The sequence below is a fragment of the Giraffa tippelskirchi genome, chromosome 1 (genome assembly GCF_054371585.1).
Source record: "Giraffa tippelskirchi isolate mGirTip1 chromosome 1, T2T-mGirTip1v1.2.pri, whole genome shotgun sequence".
NCBI lineage: Eukaryota > Metazoa > Chordata > Mammalia > Artiodactyla > Giraffidae > Giraffa > Giraffa tippelskirchi.
In genome coordinates, this window is record NC_137275.1 from 43289818 (window position 1) to 43303769 (window position 13952).

The window sequence follows — 13952 nt, forward strand, 5'->3', positions numbered from 1 at the left end:
GCTTTGCACACATCTATGGACAGGTTTCACACTTATCTATAGACAGGCTCCTCCTAGCTTTGGTACCCTACCCCCAGCTCCAGTCAGCTGCAGCAGGGATGATGGGCCCCGTGTGACAGAATCATGGCCTTTGTGGGTTCTGAGCTCTGTTTTCTCCTAAGTATAAGGTCTGGACTCTCATCCATGGTGAACTCTGCTGGTGGGCTTCACTTTCTGTCTTATAAGGGAGGCCAATGCCTACCCAGCATCTGTATTCAGAGAGGTCATAATGGTACACACAAACTTCGCTGTGATGGAGGAGATGATGTGACACACCTACAGGCTATGTGTGATATGGGTGCAGAAGGCAGCTGCATGAAATGGGATCCTTTGGGGCTTTGGGAGAGCCCAGCAACCAGCACTCCTCTTCCCTGACCAAGTGCAGGATCCATTGAGATATGTAACTGGAAACCAAAGTATCACCTTTATTAAGAAAACTGCTATTGGAGAAAGCAGTTCACATGGGCAGGCTACTTGATACTGAATTCCAGAGTTAGGCAAACCAACCTACTCAGTCAAAGCAGGCACTGGAACAATGAGTCCCTACAGAGATCAAGGTTATTCAAGTCAAAAGAGATGATGCTTATAAGGGTACAGATTGGTGCCTCAATTTATGTGAGCTACTATTGTTATCATCAAGAAATTTGATATACCAGATTAAAATGAGGGAGCTTAGCAATGAACACAACATACATGCACACATGCGTGCTACATCACTTCAGTCATGTCCGACTCTTTGCAACCCTATGGACTGAAGCCTGCCAGGCTCCTCTGTCCATGGGATTCTCCAGGCAAGAATACTGGAGGGGGTTGTCATACCCTCCTCCCGGGGATCTCTCCAACCTAGGGATCGAACCCGTCTCTTACACCTCCTGCACTGGCAGGTAGATTCTTTGGCAGTGCCACCTGGCAAGCCCACGAAACATACAACCTGCCGTTATTATCTAGGCTACAGAATAGTTTCTCCAACTGTGACATGAAAGTCTTGAACCCCTTGGAACTTGATTTCCATGAACCCTGAAGGAAGTGAAAGAAAAGTGCAGATTATTACAATGAAGAAAAGTTTAGACCTCTTCCTTACCGTGCTAATGCACCCATTGCCCTTTTTCCTTTACAGGAAGTAGAAGTTTAAGAAAATGTATCCGAAGCCTTTGGAGAGGTGACTCTAAAGAACCCACTCACTGCTGAGGATCATTAAGGTGAGTTTCAGTCTATTTTGTAACAAGTCTTTGAGGTAGCATTTTTATTCCTTTTTCTTTCTTTCCTTCCTCCCTTCCATCACTTCCTCCCTTCCTTCCCGTCCTCCTTTTTTAGCTAAGGAGCTGTAAACAGGGCTAGATAGGCTGAGTGCCAGAAAGGTGTCAAGGTCAATAAGCACTGATTGCCCTAAGGGAAAATGTAAAAACTGCTAATAATTTGTTTGCAGAGGTAAGAGATGGGGAAAGTATATGCCTGGAGTCTCCTGCAAGCTACAGCTTGCTCTCCTGTGAGTTGAGGGTTCTTAGTGCACCAGCATACTTTGTGCACCTGCAGACTGTCCCTGGGCCAAGTTCATCGATTATCACTCTCAGTCAGGACACCTTTGGAAAGAAACCACAGGCCTATGCCTCATCTCCTGCATGGGGTGGTTGGGACTTGTTAGCTGTTGAGGATTTTCTCTAGCTCTGGAGACGACATGGTCTGACAGGACAGAACCTGTCTGGAGGAGAGGTCACAGGCAGGAGGGTAGCAGGACCGGGAACACAGGACATTAGGATCCCTGACTGCTGCTCAGAAAGACTTCCCACCCAGAGTCACTGTATGTTATCTATTCACTTCATGCCTCTTACGGCTATCAAAAATGATGGTGTTTACTTATTCATGTATATATTGTCTGCTTTTCCTACGAGAACATGAGGTCCTATGACAACAGGGGCCCTCTGTGTTGTGTTTACCTCTGTAACACCCATGTCCAGGGCTGGCCCTGACTCACAGGAATCAGGAAACAAACATTTGCTGAATGAACAATTGATGAGTCCTGTCCTATGTGCTCACTTTAACAAAGGAGGAAATGGAGTCACGAAGGATCACAGTAACTTGACTGCAGTCACAGAGGGGGAGAGCAGACCTGGACTAGCACCCAGCTCTTCTGATGCCCAGTCCCACTGTCCATCCTCACCTCCTTCAGGGCTTTACCCCAGAGGTATCTTTTCACAAGGCCTTCCCCCGACACCCTGTGGAAAGAAAACTATACCCCCTCCAGCAGCCAACATTCCACATTTCCTTCCTGGTTCTATTAAATATTTCCTTCTTGAGCTCTTACCCTGACTACCATACTCTGTTTTTATCTTGCTATTGTCATTCCCTGTAGAATGTAAGCTGCATGAGGGCAGGCATTTCATCTGTGTTGTTCACTGCAGTGAACAATAACAGAAGCAATAGCTAATACTGATTGAGTATTTACCATGTGTCAGACACTTAAGGTGAATCATCTCATTTAAAATCCCTAGCAGGGACTTTCCTGGCAGACCAGTGGTTAACAATCCACCTTCCAACGCAGGGTAGCTGGGTAGCTGGTTCCATCTCTGGTCGGGGAAGATCCCACAGGCCCCCAGGCCCCTCTCACCCAACTAGAGAGAAGCTCACCATTACAAGGAAGAGCCAGAGTGCCTCAACTAAGACTCAGTGCAGCCAAAAATAAATACATAAATGAATAAATATTTAAATAGTAAAATAAAATTCCCAGTAACTCCATGAAGTAGCTGCTGTTAGTATGCCCATTTTACAGATGGGAAAACGGAGCTTAGATAAGCTAAGTGATCTGCCCCAACTAGCAAGCGACAGAGATGGAACAAGAAGCCACTGCCTTAACCACTGTGCATATACTGCCCCCTACAGTGGCCCTAGTGGGAGCAGGTGGTGAAGACCTGGGGCCTGCAGAGTGGGGTGGGGCACAGAGGTGTGGTCCAACCCCTTTGTGCCTCATAGGCAACTGCTCTCTTCCTGTGATTTAGCTGTATCCAGAGGAATCCAATAAAGCTGCAAGTAGGGTGGTGGGCAGACCCCTGGGTAGAAAACAGCGTACACAGAAGTCCCTTGAAGCTCCCTCACTGGCCCTTGCAGAGGGCGTTTCACCTGAACCCGTGACACAATCAGCCTCTTAACAGGAAGACAGGAGGCAGCCAGTCCTTAACTCCCTCCGCCTCGGTCCCTCACTTTCTTAGAAGCACCACCTCCTGACCTATGGCACCTTTGTACTGTACATGCTCAGAAAACAGTGGGGAGGTCCCAGCCTGTCAGCGCTTTTCCTTTGCTTTCAGTAACAGCTTGTCTTCTGCCCTGAGGGAAGTGTGCAAGGTGCAGACGTCAAGGCCCAGGCAGAGAATGAAGGGCAAGCAGGAAGGTGCCTTCTCACTGGTCCCCCAACATGCTCCACACTGTTGGTGCTTTCTTTCTACCTCCTCAGCACTCATCTCCAGGGACTTTCCACTTTTTCTTTGGATTCTTAGGTCCAAGGACCCTCTTGTGGATCTTCATAGAGACAGTTTAGGAGCAGGGGAGAAATCACGTTTATTGAATACCTGGGCTGTAACAGACACATGCTGAGGGGTCCACAGAAATGGCATCTTATAATCATCATGTAATCCCATTCTGTAGATGGGAGAATGGAGGCTCAGGAAAACTTGGCCAAGGGTACTGAGAACACAAGTTTAGTTTTTGAAGTACTAGCTCCACTAGCCCCTCATCTGAGTTGCATTTAGCTTGTGGAAGTGGGTCCTAATGTGTCCCTAAGGGCTGAGGGCCATCGTCCTGCCTGTTAAATGCTCAGAAGCAAATACTCAGCATCCCTCTGCATTGGGGATTGTGCTGGATGCTGGGGATATAGCAATGAGCACAACAGACCAAAATGCCTGTTCTCACACAGCCTGTGTTCTATAAGGAGGGACTCACAACAATAAGATAAAACGTAAAGAATCATTATAAGTGCTTGTGGGTTGCAGGGAGAATGAAATAGAGCCAGAAGAAAAATGTGGAGTGTTGGCTGGCGGAGGGGGTGGAGTTTTCTTTCCACAGATTGGCCAGGGACGCCCTCCTGAGAAGGTGACTTTTGATTAAAGCCCTGAAGGAGGTGAGGACTCAGAGTGGGGCTGCGAGTCAGAAGAACGGGGTGCCAGTCCAGGTTCACCCTCCCTCTGTGTGACTAGTCAAGTCACCATGTCCTTTTGTGACTGTTTCCTTCTTTGAAAAGTGAACACATAAGACAGGATTCATTTCTTCAGTCGTTCATTCAGCAAATACTGGGTTGGCCGTAAAGTCCATTTGGGTTTTTCTGTAACATCTTACCGAAAAACCCAAATGAAATGTTCGGCCAACCCAATATTTATTTCCTGATTATTCTGAGGCAGGTACAACCCTCAGCATAAACACTGCAGAGGCGAACATGACAAATGAAGCCTCTGTCTTCGTTGGGACCTCATATTCTTGTGGGGAAGACAAGTAAATGAATGAATAAAAAATATCATTTTTTAAACTTTTTGTTTGGGGTATAGCCAATTAACAATGTTGTCAGTTTCAGGTACACAGCAGAGCAACTCAACCATATATATACATGCATCCATTCTCCCCCGCACGTCCCCTCCCATCCAGGTTGCCGCATAACAACAATATCCTTGATAGACCTAAGAGTTGTGAAGTTCATTGAATACACAATGACTCTGGATGGAAGGCAGTTCTTTGAATGGGATAGCCAAAAATCTTAATGCTCTATATTTGAATTCCTATATTCTCCTGCCTGTGATGTCTCTCCCTGTCGACCAAGAAAAGAAAAGGGCCACCACGTTAGGTAGGGACCAGTCTCACATTGGGAAACCACCAGTGCAGAGAACCATGGGAACCATGAAGGCATCACAGGAAGCAGAGCTTTCCTTCTGCCTGGGGTCTTGGGGACCTCCCTGGGCCTTTCACAACTCAGTAACATTTACAGCCTGCAGAGTCAGAAGGAGGGAAGTGATTGTTATGGAATTTCACCCCAGGACTGCCATCTGTCAGTTCCCAACTTTCAGCCTAACATTTTCAGATTCTTTCCAGGTATTTGTTTCTTGGCATTTGTTTCTACTCCCTGCCATCAGAAAGCTACACTTCTGATTATTCTTTTCGTGACAGTTGCAATATTCCCTGCCTGCTGAATCTCTTGCCTTTGATTTTTCTGCCTGGTGTCCTAACCTTGTTATTTTGCTTGGTTGGTATTCTTCTCTTCACAGCCGTGGTGGCTCCCACTGCAGGCCTGGCTGCCACTTCATTAGCAAGCTGCTTACACACCTTGCAGGTCATTAATAAAGATAGTAAATGAGGAAAGGCCCAGCCCCTGTCCCTCGCACCCCTGCAGACACCTCCTTGGTGAATAATTACTATTTATTGTGCTGCTCTATTTATCATCTTTTAGCCAATTGTGACACTGTTATTCTCTGAACTAACTTTAACAGTTAGTTCATGAGTTAGGACATGAGTTTGAGAAAACTCTGGGGATGGGTGATGGACAGGGAGGCCTGGCGAGCTGCAATCCATGGGATCACAAAGAGTCGGACACAATTGAGCAACAGAACTGAACTGAACTTTAACAGATTTTTTCAAGGGGATTTCTCATGAGGCAGATGTTCATTCTGAGGCTTAGTAGCTCCAAGAGTTAGGGAAAGTCTTGTTGGTGGAATCAGTGTCCAGGGTTGGACAAGTTAAAACTCTCCCAGATGCTTCTTGACCCCATGAATGCCACTACCCTGAGCCTGCCTTTAGAGGCTTCCTGGCTCATGCTGGGAAATCGCTGTTCTTATTTTTCAAGTCTCCTTGATTAAGATCTTTATGCCTTCTAAAGTCTAGTTATTATTTTTTAAAAAATCAATATGAACTAATGAGAACAAGCTTTCATCCTCTCTTGACTTTAACTTATTTGTTCATTTAGCAATGCACTTTTATTTAATTCTGTCCAGCACAAAATATTTCCTTGGGGGCTGACATAATGTATGAGACATTATTTAGACATAGAAGTACAAAGATAATAAGATGCTTCTGCTTCTGGTAGTATGCATAAGCTTCTAGCAAACCAATTCTCTCACAAATAACAGCTATAAACTTAGATAAAATTAAAAAACAAAAAACCAGCTACTTGAAAGAATTGGAGAGTGAACAAGAGTAATTTGTTCTAGAAAGGAATTGGCACTTGGGAGAAGAAAATAGCACTGGCTGAGTTTCCTATGTTAGTGGATTTTAGACTTGTGGTGCCACGAAGGGTGGGATGGCTAGTTCAGTTCAGTTCAGTTCAGTCCCTCAGTTGTGTCTGACTCTTTGCGATCCCATGGACTGCAGCACACCAGGCTTCCCTGTCCATCACCAACACCCAGAGCTTGCTCAAACTCAAGTCCATCAAGTTGGTGATGCCATCCAACCATCTCATCCTCTGTCGTCCCCTTCTCCTCCCGCCTTCAATCTTTCCCAGCATCAGGGACTTTTCCAATGAGTCAGTTCTTTGCATCAGGTGGCCAAAGTATTCAAGCTTCAGCATTAGTCCTTCCAATGAATATTCAGGACTGATTTCCTTTAGGATTGACTGGTTTGATATCCTTGCAGACCAAGGAACTCTCAAGAGTCTTCTCCAACACCACAGTTCAAAAGCATCAGTTCTTCAGCACTCAGCTTTCTTTATGGTCCAACTCTCACATACATACATGACTACTGGAAAAACCATAGTTTTGACTAGATGGACCTTAGTCGGCAAAGTAATATCTCTACTTTTTAATATGCTGTCTAGGTTGGTCATAACTTTTCTTCCAAGGAGCAAGCATCTTTTCATTTCATGGCTGCAGTCACCATTTGCAGTGATTTTGGAGCCCAAGAAAATAAAGTCTGTCACTGTTTACATTGTTTCTTCATGTATTTGCCATGAAGTGATGGGACTGGATGCCATGATCTTTGTTTTCTGAGTGTTGAGTTTTAAACCAGCTTTTTTCACTGTCCTCTTTCACTTTCATCAAGAGGCTTTTTAGTTCCTCTTTGCTTTCTGCCATAGGGTGGTGTCATCTGCATATCTGAGGTTATTGATATTTCTCCCAGCAATCTTGAGTCCAGCTTGTGCTTCATCCAGCCCGGCATTTTGCATAATGTACTCTGCGTATAAGTTAAATAATCAGGGTATCAATATACAGCCTTGACATACTCCTTTCCCAATTTGGAACCAGTCCATTGATCCACGTCCCATTCTAACTGTTGCTTCTTGACCTGCATACAGATCTCTCAGGAGGCAGGTCAGGTGGTCTGGTATTCCCATCTCTTGAAGAATTTTCCACAGTTTGTTGTGATCCACATAGTCAAGGCTTTGGCAAAGTCAATAAAGCAGAAGTAGATGTTTTTCTGGAATTCTCTTACTTTTCTATGACCTAACAGGTATTGGCAATTTGATCTCTGGTTTCTCTGCCTTTTCTAAATCCAGCTTGAACATTTGGAAGTTCCCAGTTCACGTACTGTTGAAGCCTGGCTTGGAGAATTTTGACCATTACTTTGCTAGTGTGTGAGATGAGTACAATTGTGAGTTAGTTTGAACATCCTTTGGCATTGTCTTTCTTTGGGATTGGAATGAAAACTGACCTTTTCCAGTCCTATGGCCACTGCTGAGTTTTCCAAATTTTCTGGCATATTCAGTGCAGCACTTTAAGAGCACCATTTTTTAGGACTTGAAATTGCTCAACTGGAATTCCATCACCTCCACTAGCTTTGTTGGTAGTGATGCTTCCTAAGGCCCACTTGACTTCGGACTCCAGGATATCTGGCTCTAGGTGATTGATCACACCATCATAGATATCTGAGTCATTAAGATCATTTTTGTATAGTTCTGTGTATTCTTGCCACCTCTTCTTAATATCTCTGCTTCTGTTAGGTCCATACTGTTTCTGTCTTTATTGTGCCCATCTTTGCATGAAATGTTCCCTTGGTATCTTTAATTTTCTTCAAGAGATCTCTAGTCTTTCCCATTCTACTGTTTTCCTCTATTTCTTTGCATTGATCACTGAAGAAGGCTTTCTTATCTCTCCTTGCTATTCATATTTAAAAAAAATCACTGGTGAGTGAGAGGGAGATCGTGAAAATGAAAGAATCAGAGAGAGAGATAATGCAACTTCTGGGTATAAACTCTGCTTGAATCTTTGTCTGACACTTGAACAATCCATGTGTCATGTAGATTGCAGGCAGACCAGCTAAGGATGAATGAACTGAACTTAGATTTGAGTTGCTACCCAAATCTCAGTATTAAAGTATCTGCTTTAATGCATGTTGAATGTTGCATGTTGAATCTAGTTAATTAAAATATCTGCTAACACAAAGTAAACACTCTTTAGAGGAATATAGCATAATCCAGAGTCACCACAGTATAGTATTCACAATGTCAGGGATATGTATGATCCAACAAAATTACCTGACATATGAAGAAATAGGAAAATGTGAAGCACTCTCAAGAGAAAAGAAAACCTGTGGAGACTGACCCTAGAGGGATCCAAAGGCAATAAAGGATGTTAAATAAACTAATAGAATACAATACAAACTCTGCCTTAAGTATAGTCCTAAAGTAACAGACTCAGCACAGAGATGATGAGATGAGAATAATATGCCAAAAAGCATCTGATGAGTTTTAGTATAAAAATCAAAGTGATTTTGAAAATCTCCTATGGTCTGAAAAATAGGAACATCTTATTTGTGATTTTATCACATTTACATTTTCTACAGACTCTAATGGGAAACCTTTGAATAGACCATTTCAACTGTGCTTGCACTGCTAAGAACCACTTTATATTTTCCTTTTGGATGGAATAGATTTATGTCAGCAGTTCAAACTGACAACAGTACTATAGATTGAAATAAAATTTTAAAAACTTAGCAGTAAAATAAAATTTTAAATAAGAAAAGAAAAGAGACAGGAAAGGTTCCTCATAAGAGTTACTGTTTGAGCTGGAGTTAGCATCTTAGGACTTGAAAGATAAGTAAGAGTTAAGTAAAACAGAGAAACAGAGAGAGAGAGAGAAAGGACTCTGGGGAAATACATGTGACAAGTGAGGGTGGATATTTTAAAGGAAATAGATGGTGCCTTGGGGAAATCACAAGAGTAGTTGAAGTCCTCCTACCTTATATTAATTGATCCATCAAAAACCTTGGCAGAAGTGAACAGTTATGGAAAATTTTTACATGCCTTAAGCATTTTATTTGAATCTAAAACATACAAATGGGTGTTAGTTCATTAACCTTTGGATTTTAGTCCTAGACCTTGTCTTTTGATTAGTGTTTCATGTTAAATTCCTTACGTAAATAGATTCATAATGCATTGTACACTTTTTCCAGTTTTGATTTTTTAAGTGAAGTAAGAATTTAAAAAGACTTATAAAACAACCTTAAATAGAAGTTATACTTTTATAATATTCTCCCACCCAATCTTTGCAGTTGCCTTGTTCACACCTAATCCAAAAGCATTTTAAGGCAACACATCTTAGTAAGTCTTTCCAAAGCATTCAACCTAGTTTTCATAGAAATATTGTTTTCTCTTTGATATGGCATTTGATTGTTTAATTATTTATATATATAAATTAATTACATAACGGCCATGACAAGTAAAGAGACAGTGGACTCCTGGTAAACAGGCAACTTGACTTGTAAGAACAGAAGATTATGAACCCATGAGAGAGCTACTGAACTTCTCTAGTGTTGCTGAATGGAGGGTTTTGGTCAATAGAGGGAAGAGCAAAGGTCCTAATTTTGCATGATTGCTGCATAGCCGAAATACTTCTCTGATACTCTCGATTATTCTAACGTTATGAATTCCAACTACCAGAAACAAAAGCATTTGTAGGCTGGACATATTAAAGAAGTCAGATCTAACAGAACACCACAATCACTCCACACAGATGGATTCTTATCTAAAATTCTGTCAAAAACTGGTCATTTCTGGGTCATCTCTGTCCTCACTGACTTCCTCCTTCAGAAACATCTCCATCAATTGTGGTTCTGCTCCCTGATATCCTGTTTCAGAGAATAACACTGGGTTGCTATTATGAGTTCAGGAAATCAAGTAAATGTCAAATGACCTGAGTTAAGCATTTCCTAAAAACCAATTTAGAAAACTTATTTAAATTCAGTTGAAGTGTTTCATTAACAATTCGGATTGGCAATCACATGTCAACAGCCTTCCACAGCCACCTACATTAAGAAGCTCAGCTGAAAAAAGCCGCTGGTGCATGTTTTCTTGAATATACCTTAGGTCGGCTTAGAAGGCAGAGGCATTTATTGGTTAGGACAGGAAACCAAAATGGAATAAATATCATTTTCAGATTAACAGCTCGAACAAAAGATCATAAGTGAAATAAGACAACATATATTGCAAACATAAATCCCAAGAGATAGCTAAGGTAAAAAAAGGATTTCCCTAAATGTGTAGTTTGGCTAAGTAGTTTAAACTGATTTGGGTAATCAAGTGAAAAATGAGTAAGAACTAATGAAGCGTTATGAACTCTTTCTAAATGGAGAAGTACGTAAATTGCCCACATAGATTTGGTATTTTCTTTTGATATGATACTGTGCTCTTCTGAGTTTTGCTACTGTAGTAACTTGCATTATAGATCTAAACAATGACTCATGAAGACTCTCGTTTTTCTAACTTCTGAGTTTGGGTCACACCAAATGTTTACTGAACACCTACTCTGTGCCATTTGTTGGATGAGGTCTTTCAAGAAGACTCCTCCTTTCTTTTCTTTCATTCCACACTCTCTTGTTGTTGTTGTTTAATAGTGGTATTCAGGTATATATTATATATCATAAAGATCATTTATTTTAAGTGTTAAGTTTAATGCTTTTTAGTAACTTTACCAAGTGATGTAACCATCACCATAAATCCATTTCAGAACATTTTCATTCCCCTGACAAAATCTCCTTTCTCACTCCCAGTCTCATCTTTCTTGGTTTTCCTCCCTCCCTCCTCTGCAGACTCATTCTCCTCTACTGAGTCATTAAATGTTTCCATTTCTCAAAGTGCAGCATAGACTCTCTCCTCTTCTCCCTCTATACTCCTCCTCTGAAGGAACCCCATTATGACTGTGGCTTCAGTTACCACCTAGATGCAGATGTGCTAGGCCTCTCCATGCTGCTCCAAATCTGCTTATCCAAAGAGTCTACTAGAGACCTACATCATAAATGTTGAAAAAGTACTTAACTCCACATATCCAAATCCAACCCCTGGCTTTTGTACCATAGCAATTGTCAATTCAATCTCCAAAGCCAAAATCTTGGGGTCATTCTTAACAAGCTTCTCCTGTCTTGCTACCCCTATGTTTAACACATCATCAGGCCTTTTTAGTTTCCTATCCAAAACATCTCTTAAGTACATCTCCTTATCCTCATCGCTTCTTCCCTTAGCCTTGTCCAGAATTCCATTATATCTCACCTGGAATATTTAATAATAGCCTCTAGTTTGTGTTCTTACCTTCCCTCTTCCCCTTCTAATCAATTCTCCATGTTGTAGCCAAATTTTTTTAAAGAAAGCACAAATCTGATCCAATAGCTGTCTGTTACTCTTAGGTTAATGTAAATGTATTAACACAACTTATTGCCTGTCACTACCCCTGTCTCTTGCTCCATAGCTGTACAGCCCATCTTTAATTTTCTTAAAAGTATACATGTTTCTACCCAATACAAGGCTGAAGCGAAGTGAAAGTAGCTCAGTTGTGTCCAACTCTTTGCGAGCCCATGGACTATACAGTTCATGGAATTCTCCAGGCCAGAATACTGGAGTGGGTAGCCTCTCCCTTCTCCAGGGTATCTTCCCAACCCAGGGATCAAACCCAGCTGTCTCATATTGGAGGCGGATTCTTTATCAGCTGAGCCACAAGGGAAGCCCAATACAAGGCTACCACATATTTTTTCTCTCTACTTAAACTTCCTTCATCACTCACTTCCACTCAACCAATCCTTCAGATCTCAGGTCAGTCCACACTTTCTCATGGAGACCTCCCCTACCCATCATCAATGTAGATCAAATCATCAGCTTATATGCTTTCTTAGCATTCTCAACTTTCCCTTTATAAAATCTACTCGGCTTGTGTGCATGCTCAGTCATGTTCGACTCTTTGTGACCCCATGGACTGGAGCCTGCCAGGCTCAGCTGTCCATGGAATTCTCCAGGCAAGAATATTGGAGTGGGTTGCCATTTCCTCCTCCTGTGGATCTTCCTGACCCAGGGATCAAACTCGGGTCTCCTGTGTCTTCTGCATTGGCAGGTGGATTCTTTACCACTGAGCCATCTAGGAATCCCATAAAATCTTCTATAAATTGGAATTATATGCTTATGTGTAGCTATTTGATTAATATCTGTCTTTTCTACTAGACTGTAGTGCCATGACTGCTTTTGTTCATCTAAGAGCTAACACAGCATACAGGAGGTACTCAATAAATATTGTAAGATAAATAAATAAATGAATGAGCAAAACCAACAAAACTAAGCAGAATATAATGCCTAAGATCTGGCAATTGCTTACACTGTATTCCCCTACCATCACCCCACCACCACCCTAGATCTCTAAAATGGCTTCATTTCACATATAATGTGTTTTTACCCAAAAAGAAGGGTTGAGTTTAAGTTCAGAGGCCATGTCTTGACTCAGTCAAGACAAACTTTTATTACTTTTCTGTGAATACGTCTTCAACTGTGACATGTCTTTATTTGTGAAATGATACAACCTCTCTCCCTCCTTGGAAATGAAATTAAGAACTAGTCCACCATATCCAGTGAAGTGCTAGTAAACATTTAACAGTTGACTCTCTGGGGAAAAGCCCTGATTGGTAGCATTTGACGATTTCACTATAGTAAGTACTGTGATCATAGCTGTTTGAAGCCATTGACCTCATCTTCCCAAAAACAGAGTTGGAAAGAAAGAAAAACAAACTGCTCTTAAGAGCCACACCAGCCAGCTCCACACACTGCTAGATCTGAGGTTCACTTGCCTCCAAATTTTCTTTTTCTCTCTTTAACCAAAAATATGGACTGCCCTTGGCTCTGTCCAGCATTCTGTGACTTCATGATCATTTTTCTCTTTTTTTGTACTTTCAACTACTAGATTGCTATTTAGAATACAGAGACTTGGGGAGAAGTTTGTCATATCCATTTTATTCCCAAGGTTAAATTGCCACTTCTGTCATGAACTCTAATCCATCACAAAAATTTGGCAGAGAGATTCAGCCTGTGTTAGCAGCTTCACAAAGATTTGCACCAGACAGTAAATCCCATCAAAAAGCAGGCCCAGAAATCTGACCATGAGTAAATGTTATTCACCATGACTGTTTACCAACAGTTTCACATGCCTTTGCAGATACTTCATAAACAGTTTTCAAGGAAATGTTTATGCAAAGGATTAGTGAAAGGACAAAAGTCTCAAGGGAGAGACCTCACCAAAGCATATACCTCTCCAAGCATTAAATTGTCAACAACATGAAACCTTCACTCCACCCTAGAGCCCAGCTTCCTTGCCAACGTTAGACACCCACGTGTGTTGGCAAAGATAAAGTCAACAAGAAAAGCACACATGTCACATCTCCTGCAGAATGACATGACCACCACTGCTTGGGCGTGGCGGCCCAAGCCTGCTAGAAATCCTCAGGGGCAACACACAGCAAGCCCATCCCTTGTTCTGTGGCTGATGGCAGGGTACAGAACGTTGCTTCTGAAAGCAGTGATAGCAAAGCCAGCAAGAGCCCCAACTGTTTGTTAAATGCCTAACGATTAACAGAAGCCCCAACCTCAGCCTTCGGGCTGCCACTCGGGGTAGTCTGTTTAGTAAACAGTCAACCACTAATATCTTGAGCAGGTTGAACAGATGGCTCCAGGGTTCAGGCAACTGTGTTTCCCTCAATTTCAC

General features: G+C 42.1%; 1 protein-coding gene across 5 annotated transcripts in view; it reads left to right on the forward strand.

Moving 5' to 3' along the window:
* The first annotated feature begins 339 nt into the window (after window positions 1–339).
* The window catches only part of LOC145513196 (uncharacterized), a 53255-nt gene continuing 39642 nt past the window's right edge, over window positions 340–13952 (forward strand). For 3 of the 5 annotated variants that reach the window (XR_014059237.1, XR_014059247.1, XM_081508808.1), the window contains exons 1-2: window positions 340–654; window positions 1157–1238. The gene's annotated coding sequence lies outside the window, so the exon portion shown is untranslated. Of the gene's footprint in view, window positions 924–1156; window positions 1239–13952 lie in introns of all 5 variants that reach the window. The other 2 variants (XR_014059249.1, XR_014059227.1) reach the window with 2 other exon arrangements.